Source organism: Geotrypetes seraphini, chromosome 4 (assembly GCF_902459505.1).
Source record: "Geotrypetes seraphini chromosome 4, aGeoSer1.1, whole genome shotgun sequence".
Classification (NCBI taxonomy): domain Eukaryota; kingdom Metazoa; phylum Chordata; class Amphibia; order Gymnophiona; family Dermophiidae; genus Geotrypetes; species Geotrypetes seraphini.
Genome location: NC_047087.1, coordinates 211,567,155 through 211,582,268, shown reverse-complemented (window position 1 = coordinate 211,582,268; position 15,114 = coordinate 211,567,155). Strand labels below are relative to the sequence as shown.

The following is a 15,114-nucleotide window of genomic DNA, read 5'->3' as shown; positions in this document are numbered from 1 at the left end:
AGCCGTTTTAATAATCCGCTGCAAAAATACATGCATGCTAAACTGGTTTAGTGAGCACATTAAAGGCAGATTTTAGTTTTAAGAATCAGCTCCTTAGTTCAGCAAGTGGACTTCAAACACAATTTGACGAGAGACCCTGTTTCACTCTCATTAGTGATCTATATGTGTCAAAGTTCCACTGTTCCACTATGGCATAACTTCACCTGCAAATAACGATAATGATTTGTTTACTGATTTAAATTTTATCTTTACTGTTTCTTTTCATGAGTGATTTTTTCACAGAGATATTTTGGATTTCACACGGATTGACCTACACAGAGTTCATATGAGTAGTTCATTATTTTCAATTAAGGAGTTACTTGATGTGATCTGTGTAGACAAAATGAGCTACAGTATTTATTCCATTTGTCTTTAAGTATGTGTTGGTGTGCACACATTTTTCACTGACACCTCATTATTAACAAAATATTGACAAACGGTATATACAGTGCATGTTTATGTATCGAGCATTGAGCTCTGTGCCTGTCTCTCTCTCTGATATTTTTGAGGTTATTTGGTAATGTTTTTTGTACTTTTTGATTTGTTTGCTCTCTCTTGGTCTGTTTGTTGAGTAGGTATTTTTTTTTTGTGTTCAATATTTTTATTGGTAATTAGTAACACAAAACAATACAATGAACATAGGAAGAAAGGAACAATAAGAACTGCAGTAAAAGGAGTCATACCAAATATCCAATGACCATGACAAAACCTATGATAATCACACAGTGGCGTACCTAGGATATGTGGCACCCGGGGCCCATCATTTTTTGACACCCCCCCCCCATGTAAAAAAATATTTTTTGTAATGACCATGAAACGGAATAAAAGGTCAGAATAGAAACAGGCAGTGAAAATGTTCTTATATTCCAAACATAACATAACATAACATAAATTATGTCTGAATTGTCATGACATCAGAAGTACATATGGAGTAGTTGCAGGTGATGCTTGGGACAGTTCTGATTGTGTTAGTTCGGTTTTATATGTTTTTTTAATAGAAAGGTTTTTATTTCTTTTTGAAGGTTTTGCAGTATGTGGTCGATGTCAATAGGTTGTAGAGTTGGGGGTCAAGTGTTGCAGCTCGAATGGCTAGGAGGTTGTCGAACAGTTTTTTTCTTTTGACGTTTTTGGTTGGAGGGTGTGTGAATGGTGCGTGAGTTCTCCTATGTCTGTTTGAAGTGGATTGAATTATTTAGCTGAAGAAATTAGTTACCCCCTCATCCCACACACATTAATTCTCTTCCATTTTTGTTCCCATTATAAAAAAACACTGATAAGTTCCCAGAAAAAAAAATACATTAAAATAAGAAGTGAAAACAAAGGCCCCTACAGATGAGAACATAACATAAGAATAGCCTAACTGGGTCAGACCAATGGTCCATCATGCCCAGTAGCCCATTCTCATGGTAGCCAATCCAGGATACTAATACCTGGTCAAATTCGATTTTCCTGCCCAGTTGGGTGATTTTTTTCAAAACTCCTGGTGGGTTTTATAGCTTTTTCACCCCCTTTGGCTTCTCCTAACCACACTGGCGCTGTGGTGTAAATAAAATAAAGAAACAAAAAGGACTTTTCCTCTCTCTGTTAAATCCTAGCTCACGTTTGCAGTCCAACACCAGCTCTGTCAGGATATACATTTCAAATCTGACATATTATAATCACAAAACAGAAAATAAAATTAATTTTTCTACCTTTTGTTGTCTGGTTATATTTCAAATCTTGTTGGTCCAAGGCTCTGGTTTTCTTCTGATAACTTGCTTGCCAGGGTCTCCTTCTTTCTTCTTTCTGCGTGCTAACCATCCATCTGCCAACTCTGTCCTCCCTTTCCATTTCCCTTCCCTCCCCAGGAAGTCTGGTATCTTTCCTTTTTTTCATCTCCCTCCACAGATCCACCTTTTCTTAACTACCCTTTCATCCGGCATCTCTCCCTCCTTCCCCACCACCCCAGAGTCCACCATCTCTCCCTTTCTTTTCCCAATTACCCTCCTATCCAGTATCTCTATCCCTCCTCCACACCATCCCTTGTGTCCAATTTCTCTCCCTTTCAGTTCCTTCCCTCCCTAAATCCCATGGTCCATCATTTCTCTCCCTCTCCTCTATTTTCAGACCCATTATTTCTTCATCCCCCCCCCAAAGTTTGGCATATGCACGTCTCTTTGAACACCCCCTTCCCTCTGTGTACTTCTAAACCAGGGTCCCCCCCAAAGGCCTGTCCCCCCTTAAAGGTCTGCCTGTCCCCCCCTTGAAGGCCTGCACCCCCCTTGAAGGCATGTCCCACCCCCTTGTAGGCCTGTCCCCCCCCCTTGAAGGCCTGTCCCTCCCCCTTGTAGGCCTGTCCCCCTCTTGAAGGCCTGCCTGCCTGTCCCCCCCTTGAAGGCCTGTCCCCCCCGAAGGCCTGCACCCCCCTGAAGGCCTGTTCCCCCTTGAAGGCCTGTCCCACCCCCTTGTAGGCCTGTCCCCCCCCCCTTGTAGGCCTGTCCCCCCCTTGAAGGCCTGCCTGCCTGTCCCCCCCCCTTGAAGGCCTGTCCCCCCTTGAAGGCCTGTCCCCCCCTTGAAGGCCTGCACCCCCCCCAGAAGTCCTGCACCCCCCCTGAAGGCCTGCACCCCCCCTGAAGGCCTGTCCCACCCCCTTGTAGGCCTGCTCACCCCCTTGTAGGCCTGTCCCCCCTTGTAGACCTGTCCCCCCCTTGAAGGCCTGCCTGCCCCCCCATTGAAGGCCTGTCCCTCCCCCTTGAAGGTCTGCACACCCCCCCCGAAGGCCTGTCCCCTCCCTTGAAGGCCTGCCTGCCTGTCACCCCCCTCCCCCTTGAATGCTTGCCTGCCTGCCCACCCACCCCACCCCGAAGGACCGCTCGCCCCCCTGGCCTCCCCGCACCACCTATGAAGCAGCACTACCTATGCTCCCGGCCTTGCCGTTCAGTCCCCACCACCACCACCACCCCCGAAGGACCGCTCGCCCCACTGACCTTCCTGCACCACCTATGAAGCAGCCGCAGCAGGATCGCGACGTCATCTATCCCTGCGCTGCTTCCTGCGCCGCGTTCCCGCCCCTCCTCTGACGTCAGAGGAGGGGCGGGACCGTGGCGCAGGAAGCAGCGCCCAAGCAGCTCAGGGATAGCTGACCTCGCGATCCTGCTGCTTGCTGCTTCACAGGTGGTGCAGGAAGGTCAGTGGGGCGAGCGGTCCTTCGGGGGTGTGGGGGGACTGAACGGCAAGGCCGGGAGCACCCCTTCAGGGCTGGCACCCGGGGCGGACCGCCCCTCCCGCCCCCCCTTGGTACGCCACTGTAATCACAGCATATATACATGTAATATAAAGTAAATGGAGATATAAGACACAGAGAAGGGATATAACATAGTAAAAATGAGAACCAGAATAATGTAATGCAATCAGAGCCAATCAAGACGTTTATCTAGTAGTATAATACCAAGAAAGCCAGGCAACGTCAGAGGGACAAAGAGTGTGGAGGAAGAGGATTGAAAAGACACATAGAAGTGAGGAAAGGATTAATGTGTGGAGCAATAGTCCAGAATAGGATCCCAAATATCATGAAATTTATGTAAAGAGCCAGATTTTTCAGCATATATACATTCATATTTCACAGTTGCAGAGACACTCGCCCACCATGCAGAGAAAGAGGCAGAAGATAGGTCCTTCCAGTTAAATAGAATTACTTTCAGTGCCAATACTGGTAGTCCTCTCAAAAGGAGGGATGCAGGATCAGCAAGGGGGCAGGGGAATGCCTCAGCCCCAAACAGGATTGTAGCATATGAAAGGGGTTGGTCAATAAGTAATATTTCAGTAATTGTCCCCCATATTTGAGACCAAAATTTCCTGAGTAAAAGACATCCAAAAAGCATATGTTGGAGTGTACCTCCGCCAGATTTACAGGACCAGCAGATATTTTGAAAATTTGGGCCAATTTTTGCCAGGCGTTGCGGGGTCCAGAAAGCTTTATGTAAAGTGAAGTAGGCCGTTTGTATCAATATGGAGGAGTGAAGGACCTTACTTCAGCTCAACCATATGGAGCTCCATCTATCATCATCCAAGTTCAGATTTGTTTCAATATGCCAAGTCTCTCTCAGCGTCTTATCAGGAAGGAATTTGCCAAGATGAATAATTTTGTACCAGTATGAGGCTTCATGGTGTTTAGAGGCAATTTTGTTAAAGTATGAGAGAAGCGTAGGGTAAGAAGCACAGGAGAACTTGGAGAGAAGGTCCTTCCCTTATGGCATGGGTGAGCTGGAGCCATTGAAAGAATTGTGAGGGCGGTAGATTATGAGTCCTACAAATGTCAGCGTAGGTAAACCACTGATGCCCATCAAAAAGATGATTCATAGTCCAGATGTTGCAATTCTGCCACAGTTTCCAAGAGATTAGATTATTTTGTATCTTTAGTCTAGAATTGTTCCATAGAGGAGCAAGGGAAGATGATTCCCATCTGATATCTGAAAAGCAGTCCACTTCTTGTATAGCTTTAATTAGTGGAGAGTATGATAGAGTTGGTCGATAGGGACGCAGGTAGTTTTGTCAGGTGAATGTACTGGAGAGGAATAGCACTCAGGTGGGATTCCAGTTGTAGCCAGGGTGGAATAGATTTAAACACTGAGGTAGAATACCATTTAGAAGCCTGTCTCATCAGAAAAGCCACATGATAGTCATAGAGACTGGGGAATGATACTCCTCCATCTTCTTTTCTGCATTTAAGTTTATTCAGACTAATACAGGGCATTTTGTGGTTCCAGAGGAAATCGACTAAGAGAGATTCAATTTTCTTTAGAAACATGACCGAAATAGACAGGGGATCATACTCAATACATAGGTATTCATAGGGACAACCATCATTTTTATGGTGTCGAGACGGCCCCACCAGGATAACTTAAGAGGCGTCCAACGAGCAAGGGAACTCTGAACTTTATTGTACATCAAATCAGAATTGAAGGAAATGGTGTCATCCACTGAAGTTCCAAAATAAATTCCAAGGTATTTAATTTTGTCTCAGGTATACAAGAACCCTAGTTCTTTTATCTCAACACTCACTTCAGGGCAATTGAATGGCATAATTTCTGATTTTGAGAGATTAAGCTTGTATCCTAATATTACAGAGAATTGTTGTATCACTGCTAAGATATGTGGCAAGGAAACATAGAAACATAGAAGATGACGGCAGAAAAGGGCTACAGCCCATCAAGTCTGCCCACTCTGCTTACCCACCCCCTGTCTATGCCCTAATGACCCAATTTCCTTATAAATGGGTATTCCATTTATTCTTAAAGTCTGGCACGCTGTCTGCCTCGATCACCTGCACTGGAAGCTTGTTCCAATGATCAACCACTCTCTCTGTGAAGAAATACTTTCTGGTGTCGCCATGAAATTTTCCGCCCCTGAGTTTGATCGGGTGCCCTCTTGTGGCCGATGGTCCCTTGAGAAAGAAAATATCATCTTCCACTTCGACACGTCCCGTGAGGTACTTAAATGTTTTGATCATGTCTCCCCTCTCCCTACGTTCCTCAAGAGTGTAGAGCTGCAATTTGTTCAGTCTCTCTTCGTACGAGAGACCCTTCAGCCCCGAGATCATCCTGGTGGCCGTCCGTTGAACCGATTCAATTCTGCGCACATCTTTACTGTAATGTGGCCTCCAGAATTGCACACAATACTCCAGATGAGGTCTCACCATGGCCCTGTACAACGGCATTATGACTTCAGGCTTTCAGCTGACGAAACTTCTATTGATACAACCCAATATCTGCCTTGCCTTAGATGAAGCCTTCTCCACTTGATTGGCAGTTTTCATGTCTGCACTGATGATTACTCCTAAATCTCGTTCTGCTGAAGTCCTAGTTAAAGTTTCTCCGTTCAAGAAGTACGTCCTGCATGGATTTCCGCTTCCGAGGTGCATGACCTTACATTTCTTAGCATTGACGCCTAGCTGCCAGGTTGAGGACCAACTTTCCAATGTAAGCAGGTCCTGCACCATATAATTCTGTAAACTGCATTCACTTACTATATTACATAGTTTGGCGTCATCGGCGAATAGTGTTATTTTACCTTGAAGCCCTTGAGTCAGATCCCCTATGAATATGTTGAAAAGGAGTGGACCCAGGACCAAGCCCTGCGGCACTCCACTGTTCACCTCCGATGTTTTAGAGAGGGTACCATTAACCATCACCCTCTGAAGTCTGCCACTCAGCCAATCATTAACCCATGCAGTTAGTGTCTCTCCTAACCCCATCGATTCCATCTTGCTTAGCAGCCTGCGGTGTGGGACACTGTCAAAAGCTTTACTGAAGTCCAGGTACACGACGTCCAAAGACTCTCCCAAGTCCAACTTTCTTGTTACCCAGTCAAAGAAGCTGATGAGATTGGATTGGCAGGACCTACCCTTGGTGAATCCATGCTGACTGGGATCCCGAAGATTCCCTTCATTCAAGATCGTGTCCAATTTGCTTTTAATTAGTGTTTCCATGAGTTTGCACACTATTGATGTGAGACTCACCGGTCTATAATTCGCAGCCTCTGCCCTGCAACCCTTTTTATGCAGAGGAACGACATTAGCTAATTTCCAGTCCAGGGGAACTTTCCCCTTACTTAGGGAGAGATTAAATAGCTCAGCCAACGGTTTCACCAGGACATCGCTCAATTCTCTGAGCACTCTTGGGTGCAAATTGTCTGGTCCCATGGCTTTGTTCACCTTGAGTCTTGCCAGTTCACTGTAAACTTCACCTGGTGTGAATTCAAAATTCTGAAACGGGTCTTCTGTGCTTTGTGTTGCCTTCAACTGCGGACCGTGTCCCGGTGCCTCACAGGTGAAGACAGAGCAGAAGTATTCATTCAGTAGTTCGGCTTTATCGGAATCTGCTTCCACGTAACTTCCGTCCGGTCTTCTAAGGCGTACTATCCCGCCTGTGTTCCTTTTTCTGTCACTAATATACCTGAAGAAGGATTTGTCCCCCTTTTTAATGTTTTTTGCCAGAATTTCTTCCACTCGAAGTTTTGCCTCCCTAACTGCCATTTTGACCGCTGTAGACCTGGTCCTATATTCTACTTTTGCCTCTCTTTTCTCCGTGCGCTTGTAGGAGAGAAACGCTTTTTTCTTCTCCTTAATGAGGTGCGAGATATCCGCGGTGAACCATTGGGGTTTATTGTTTCTTTGTCGTTTATTTACTGATTTTATGAAGCGGCTAGTTGCTTCATGTATGGTTGATTTCAGTGTTAACCACTTAGCTTCTACATCATCGGTCTCCGCTTGGTCCTGCAGCGTCTGATGGACGAAATCTCCCATGCGTGCGAAGTCTGTGCCCCGGAAATTGAGTACCTTTGTTTTCGTGTTTGATCTAGGGAAGCCTTTCCTAAGGTTGAACCATACTATGTTGTGATCGCTGGAGGCTAGCGTATCTCCTACTGAGACCTCTGAGATTCTTTCCGCATTGGTGAGTACCAGGTCGAGGATCGCCTGGGCCCTAGTGGGCGCCATTACCATTTGTTTGAGACGTGCTCCCTTTATGGAGGTTAAGAGCCTCCTGCTCCGCTGGTTGTCGCTGAAAATGAGTTCCAGTCTGCATCAGGCATATTGAAGTCCCCTAGCAGTACAGCTTCTCCTCGTAGAGTGATATTCTCTATGTCTTCAATTAATTCTGCGTCCATGTCTTCCAGTTGTCTTGGGGGTCTGTATACCACACCTAGATACAAGCATTTTTCTCTGCCTCTTGCCAGGTTTACCCAGAGGGACTCCCCGGTGTATTTGACATCTGTGATCCTGGTGGTTTTGATGTCCTCTTTAATGTATAGAGCTACCCCCCTCCTAACCTGCCCTCTCTGTCCTGACGAAGTAGATTGTAGCCCGGTATAGCCATATCCCACCCATGTGAGTCCGTGAACCAAGTTTCAGATATTGCCACGACATCTAGGTCTGCATTCCTTATTTCAGCCTCCAATTCTAGAATTTTGTTACCTAAACTGTGTGCATTGACATACATGGCCCTCCATATCTTGTGTTTGCTAAGTCCCTGTGAGGCGTATCCTACCCGAGTCGGTGTGACTCCCAAAGAACTGTTTGCAATGTGGGTACTTACCTTGGACATGGAAGCGGAGTTTCGACTCACCTCGGACATGGAAGCGGAGTTTCGACTCACCTCATCAGGATAATTCCTTTCTGCACTAATATGTGAATGGGTACCCTCCCCCGACTTACCTAGTTTAAAGCCCTGTGAAGCAGGTGGGCTAGTCGGTGTCCGAAGACGTTCTTACCCCTACTGGTCAGATGGAGTCCGTCTGGTCCCTGAAGTCCTTGTAGCGCTTCCCCATGGTTTAGGAATCCGAAGTTCATATCCCGGCACCATCCCTGTAGCCACTCGTTCGTGGCATAGATGAGAACATGGCATAGATGAGAACATCATCTGCATACGCAGACAGTTTAATTTCAAGTGAGCCCAATCGAAAGCCAGTAATGTTCTTATTATTATGAAGATTGATGAGAAGGGGTTCAAGTGCAAGGTTAAAAAGGAGTGGAGAAAGTGGACAACCTTGTCTTGTGCCTCTCGCAGGTTTAAAAGGTGGAGAATAGGTGTCATTGATACAGTTTGGTGGATGGATAAGTATAGAGAACGTGAATCCGAGAAATGAAGTATGAAGGAAAGCCATACCAGTTAAGCACCTGAAAAATATAGTTCCATTCAAGGCGATTGAATGCCTTTTCCGCATCCAGTCCAATTGCCAGCAAAGGTGGAGATGTAATTTGAGATTGCTGTATGATTTGTGCAAATAATCTGGTGTTGTCACTCGAGAGGAGGCCCACCATGAAACCAGTCTGATCAGGAGAAATAATGGTTTCCAGGACAGGTTGTAGACATAGAGCAATGATCTTAGCAAAAATTTTTGTGTCTGTATTGATCAATGATAATGGTTGGTAATTTTTAATATCAGCAACATCCTTCCCCTCCTTAGGAAGTACCATTGCCACTGCCGGATTCAATGAGAGCCAAGAAGAAGGCGTTATATATGTGGAAGGATCCGAGGAAGAAATATCTGATAGAATTCGGAGGTAAGTCCATCAGGTCCAGGGGATTTGTGTTTCGCAAGAGATCTTATAGCCAGGGCCACATTATCTGGAAGTAATAGACGTAACAAAGCTTCTATGTGTGTATTCTCCAAGGGCACACAAGGAGTTGACTGAAGAAAGCCAGACGAAGAAGATGAGGAAGTAAGATCTGAGGAGTATAGTTTCTCATAGAATTGGTGAAATAGATGTACAATCTCATTAGAACCAGAGGAATCTTTCAATGCAGCCACGTAAGTCTTAGTGCAACTGCCCTTCAGGTATTGGGCCAAACTATGGCCACATTTGTTATTTTCAAGATAGTAAGTGGCATTTTTCAAAACAGGTGCTGATGAGCCAGCTGGCTCATGAGTGTACTATGCTGGAGATGGAGAGATCGGAGCTTTGTCAGAAGAGAGAAATCAGTAGGAGCTTGAATATGATCATTTTCAAGCATTTTGATTTTAGACTTCAGGTCACCCAACACAAGTTTTTTCTGTTTTCTTGAGTGGGCAGCAAAGGAAATGATCCGTCCCCGGATAAAGGCTTTACAAGTATCCCAAAGTATGATCCATCCAGTGTCCTCTGGTTTGTTGTTCAAGAAAAACTCATCAATAGCAGTATTGATATGTGAAATAAAATCTGGCTCATCAAAGATCCATTAAGTCTCCAGGTTTTTTGTGGCAGGGAAGCAGTAAGACCATGCAACTTTAAGATCACAGATGCGTGATCAGATATCACTATTTCTTTAATCAGGGAGGCAGCCAGAAAAGTTGACAATGATGAACTTATTAAAAATAAATCTATTCGGGAATAGGTGGAGTGTGGTGCAGAAAAAAAAAGAGAATTCCTGAGCATGAGGGTGCTATAGTCTCCACGGGTCCACGAGATCAAACTGAAGCATCAAATCGTGAAGTTTATGCCATGATCTTGATTTCTTATACAGGGCATGGGATTTCCTATCCTTGACAGGATCAATAATCATGTTGAAGTCTCCACCAATAATTATGGGGTAGTCTAATGAAGAAGCCATCAGATCAGATATCTCATCATAAAAAGCCGGGTCATCAGAATTAGGGCTGTAGACATTGATGCAGGTGATAAGTTGTCCATTGAGTTTAAGCACTGTATTAATCCAATGGCCTCTTACATGGTATGATGTGAAATGAGTTCTATATCGGATCTGTTCCTAATTATTGTCAAGACGCCATTATGTTTATCCACAGCGGGAGAAAATAATACAGGTATGGCCCAGGGGAAGGATATTTTAGTAGAGTTAGAGCAAGATAAATGGGATTCTTGCAAAAACAAAATATCAGGTTGTAGTCCATTGACGTAGTCCCAGATTTTTTGTTTTTTAATGGGATTGTTAAGACCTTTGCCGTCGCCATATCAGCCCTACAGCTTGCAAAAATCAAATCAAACTTCAATCTAGACATCTCATTTCCATTCCGATACAACCTTCCTCCATTTCTTATCATAATCAACCACAGCACTCCCTTACATTCAATTCAGGCCTAATAAATGTCCGTTCTATAAAAAATAAACATCATCTAATTCATGATATTATCACTCAACATAACCTTCAAATTTTATTCCTCACAGAAATATGGTTAACTCAGGGAGACGATGCTTATATCACTCAGGCTTGCCCACCCAATTATACAGCATATTTTCTACCCCGCCCAAACAAAAAGGGAGGTGGACTAGCAATTATATATCATACCTCAATCCCTATTCAGATAAATACCGCCAACCTCTTTTCTCACACTCCTATTGAATCTCTCCAATTTTCTATTAAACTCCACTCTCCCCTTAACTTTCTTCTTATCTATTTACCTCCTCCAATAACTAAAGACTCACTATCATCTCTTATTTCCACTCTAACTGACTTCAACATTGCTTATCCTGAGTCAATTGTACTCGGAGATTTTAATATCCACTTCAACTGTCCTAATCACTTTAATACTTCCGAACTCTTAACCTTGATAGCTGATCTATCTCTATCTCCTCTTATTCATACACCCACTCATTCAGCAGGAAATACTTTAGACATGATTCTTTGTCCAATCACCATGACCCATTTTTTCCACACTTTCAATTTTATTTCGGTACCATGGTCAGACCACAGACTAATAATATGGCAATCAAATTTTCCAAAACATTCAAATTCTATTAATCACACAAATGATTCCTCATTCTCTCGTAATCTAAATAATATCACTCTCTCTGCTATACAATCCTCTTTTGCTTTAAATCTCACAGATTTCTCTTCTCTTCCAGTCACGGAACAATTTTCTAATTGGGAAACAGCTACGAAAACCCTCTTAGACACTTTAGCCCCTTCATCTGACAAACAAAATAAACCCACTCTCAACACTTCCTCAAGAAAACATCAACCATGGTTCAATGAAAACCTGATCCTTCTCCGACGACAAGTCCGGACTGCAGAAAATAAATGGCGCAAATCTCGTTCTAACATACACCTTCTTTCTTTTAAAGAAAAATCCTCTCACTATAAAAAGATCATTCAGCAGACTAAAAAGGACTACTACTCAAAACTCATCTCTACTACTAGCAATTCATCCACTCTTTTTAGTATTGCCCAATCTCTCTCTAAGTATTCTAAAAAAAAACTTCCTCCTCCCGCCTCAGATATACCATCTGCCGATGAACTCTCCTTATTCTTTGACAACAAAGTCACTACTATTCGTACCCATCTTGGACCTTCCCCTCCTGCTTTTAAGGTTTCTAATAATAATGATTCAACTTTTCTACCTCTCAGTTCTCTCTCAAACTTCAAAGTACCTTCACTAACACAACTATCCACTGTTCTACAATCTATCAACTTACCTAACAACATTACTGAAAGTTTTCCTCCTCATCTTATCAAAAAATTTTTTTCTTTCTTCGGACCCTATATAAGGGAAATGATTTCCACATCCTTTTCTGACTGTTGCGTTCCTACAGTATGGAAATCAGCACTAGTCTTTCCAAAATTGAAACAATATAATTCTGATCCTTCTTTACCTAACAATTATCGTCCTATTGCTAATTTGCCCTTCATCTCCAAACTTACTGAAAAAGTGATTCATTCTCAATTATCAGACTTCTTTGATCAAACACATGCGCTACATCCCTATCAGACCGGCTTTCGAACCTCTCATTCTACAGAATTATCATTATTAGGTCTCATTTCCACTATACAATATTCTCATGATCATCTAAAATCAGTTATATTAATCTCACTTGACTTATCTTCAGCTTTTGATACCATTGACCATTCTTTACTCCTATCTAGACTAGCAGACTGCAACATCACAGGTCCTGCTCTCAATTGGTTTGTTTCTTATTTTCACCAACGCAACTTCAAAGTTCATGTAAAAAACCAAACTTCTCCTTCAGTAACACAAACTTTTGGAGTTCCTCAAGGTTCTATCTTATCCCCACTTCTATTCAACATTTTTCTTTCCCCTCTCCTTTCTTTGGCACAATCACTAGGATTCTCAATTTTCGCTTATGCTGACGATATCCAGCTACTCTACCCCATTAATACTTCCAATTCATCGGATATTAATGATCTTAACTCTAAATTAGACATCTTAAGTGATTGGCTGTTTGCCAATAAACTTTCACTTAATGTTTCTAAATCTTGTGGTTTACTCCTTCCTATTAAAAAATCCGAAACATTACCTGGAACTATCTACATCAAATCCACACCCTTACATATGGATACTAAAATAAAATTACTGGGCGTCACTCTAGACAAAGATCTCACCTTCCATGATCACATAAGTACAATAGTAAGAACTTGTTTCTTTAAACTTCGTATCATTCGTTCACTTATCTCTATCCTAAATACCGATTCGATCAATACCCTTATTCACTCATTAGTTATCTCCAATTTAGATTACTGCAATTCATTATTAAATGGACTACCCCAAAAAGAACTACGCCGTTTGCAGATAATACAAAACACCGCTATTAAACTCATTTACAAAACAGGTAAATTCGAGCACATTACTCCACTTCTTAAAGAGGCTCATTGGCTCCCAGTCACACACCGTATAATTTATAAAATCCTACTACTCTCCTTCAAAATCAAACTTTCTCATCTGCCCCTATTTTTAGACAAATTGCTAATTCCTCAAAGTTCTCCCCGTATCTTACGATCTACGGACCAAAAACTCCTTTTCATCCCCTCCCTAAAAGAATCCTACTATACAAGAAAGACTAATTTCGCCATAACAGCACCTACGCTATGGAACTCTCTCCCTCAATTTCTTCGGGATGAAATTCATTTAACTAAATTCAAAACCAATCTTAAAACTTTCCTATTCCAAGATGCCTTTAATAAATCTTAATCTTTTCTAACCTCTTATATACTCACTCTAGCCCTAAATTTCTCTTATATTCCTGCGCATAACTCTTATACCAAGCACCCTTTCCCTTTATGTCCTATCCCCTCCCTCTATCTCATTTCCTCTTATATTATGTAACTTTTCCCTGCCTTCCCTTTTTTTCCCTCACAGTCACGTTTGTCTGTATATGTCTACTATGTTTTCACTAACTTTCCTAACACACCAATAACTAATTCTTACTCTCCTATTTTAAACAAATTGTTTTTAAATTGTTAACCGGTCAGATATTTGTTTTATGATCGGTATATCAAAAACCAATAAACTTGAAACTTGAAACTTGAAACTTGAAACTTGAGTGAACAAAGGTTCAGAGACAAATGGAAACACATCAGAAATACACAACAGAAGATCATCATAAGAATAATTGCATTACAAACATTACACATTTCAAAAAAGTCCCAAGACAAAAATGGGAAAAGCAGAAATGGAATAAAGAAAAGGAAGATTACAGATTTATCAGAAAACATGGAGACAAAAATGTATAGTAAATACCCCCAGTCATCATAAATATAAATGAAAGTCCTGTAATTACCTGTAAGAATAAGAAACAAGAGAAGAATGGTAAAAGGCATGGAAAACAGAAAAGATGGGATAAAGAGACCACAAGGGCAGAAGAGAGTCAAACTGAACCAACTATCCATATCAGTAGGCAATGATTACTCTGTAAAGGAATATATATTATGGGAGTGAGCAGAAGAGAGCTATAGTCAGATAGAATTCGTAAAGAATATACAGGCAAATAAATGCAGTAAATATAACTGTCATAGGAGAAAAGGAAGCATGTCAAGTTGTCATATAATGCACAATTAAAGTAGAAAACTGAAAAAACACATCTAACATGTATCTAAAGAGAACCTTACAATAACTGTCAATTAGTGATCCATTAAAGAAGTTAAGGCATGTTAAGAAAGCATCAACATAGCCGTGCATGAGCAGTGGCGTACCTAGGGTATGTGGCACCCGGGGCCCATCATTTTTTGACACCCCCATGTAAAAAAATATTTTTTGTAATAACCATGAAAAATAAATAGTCATAATAGAAACAGGCACTGAAAATTTTCTTTTATTGAACCTCATATATGTAACCATTATTCCAAACATAACATAAATTATGTCTGAATTGTCATGACATCAGAAGTACATATGGAGTAGTTGCAGGTGATGCTTGGGACAGTTCTGATTGTGTTAGTTCGGTTTTATGTGTTTTTTGAATAGAAGGATTTTTATTTCTTTTTTGAAGGTTTTGTAGTTTGTGGTCGAGGTCAATAGGTTGTAGAGTTGGGGGTCGAGTGTTAGGAGGTTGTCGAACAGTTTTTTTTCTTTTGACGATTTTGGTTGGAGGGTGTGTGAATGGTGCGTGAGTTCTCCTATGTCTGATTGAGGTGGATTTAATTATTTAGCTGAAGAAATTAGTAACCCCCCCATTCCACACACATTAATTCTCTTCCATTTTTGTTCCCATAAAAAAAATACATTAAAATAAGAAGTGAAAACAAAGGCCCCTACAGATGAGAACATAAGAATAGCCTACTGGGTCAGACCAATGGTCCATCATGCCCAGTAGCCCATTCTCATGGTAACCAATCCAGGTCACTAGTACCTGGTCAAAATCCAAAGAGT

At 42.1% G+C, this 15,114-nt stretch overlaps 1 protein-coding gene across 6 annotated transcripts in view; it reads right to left on the bottom strand.

Annotated features, from left to right (window-relative positions):
- SHLD2 (shieldin complex subunit 2) overlaps positions 1 to 15,114 on the bottom strand; it is a 174,190-nt gene that overhangs the window by 78,063 nt on the left and 81,013 nt on the right. The gene's annotated exons all lie outside the window — the stretch shown is intronic.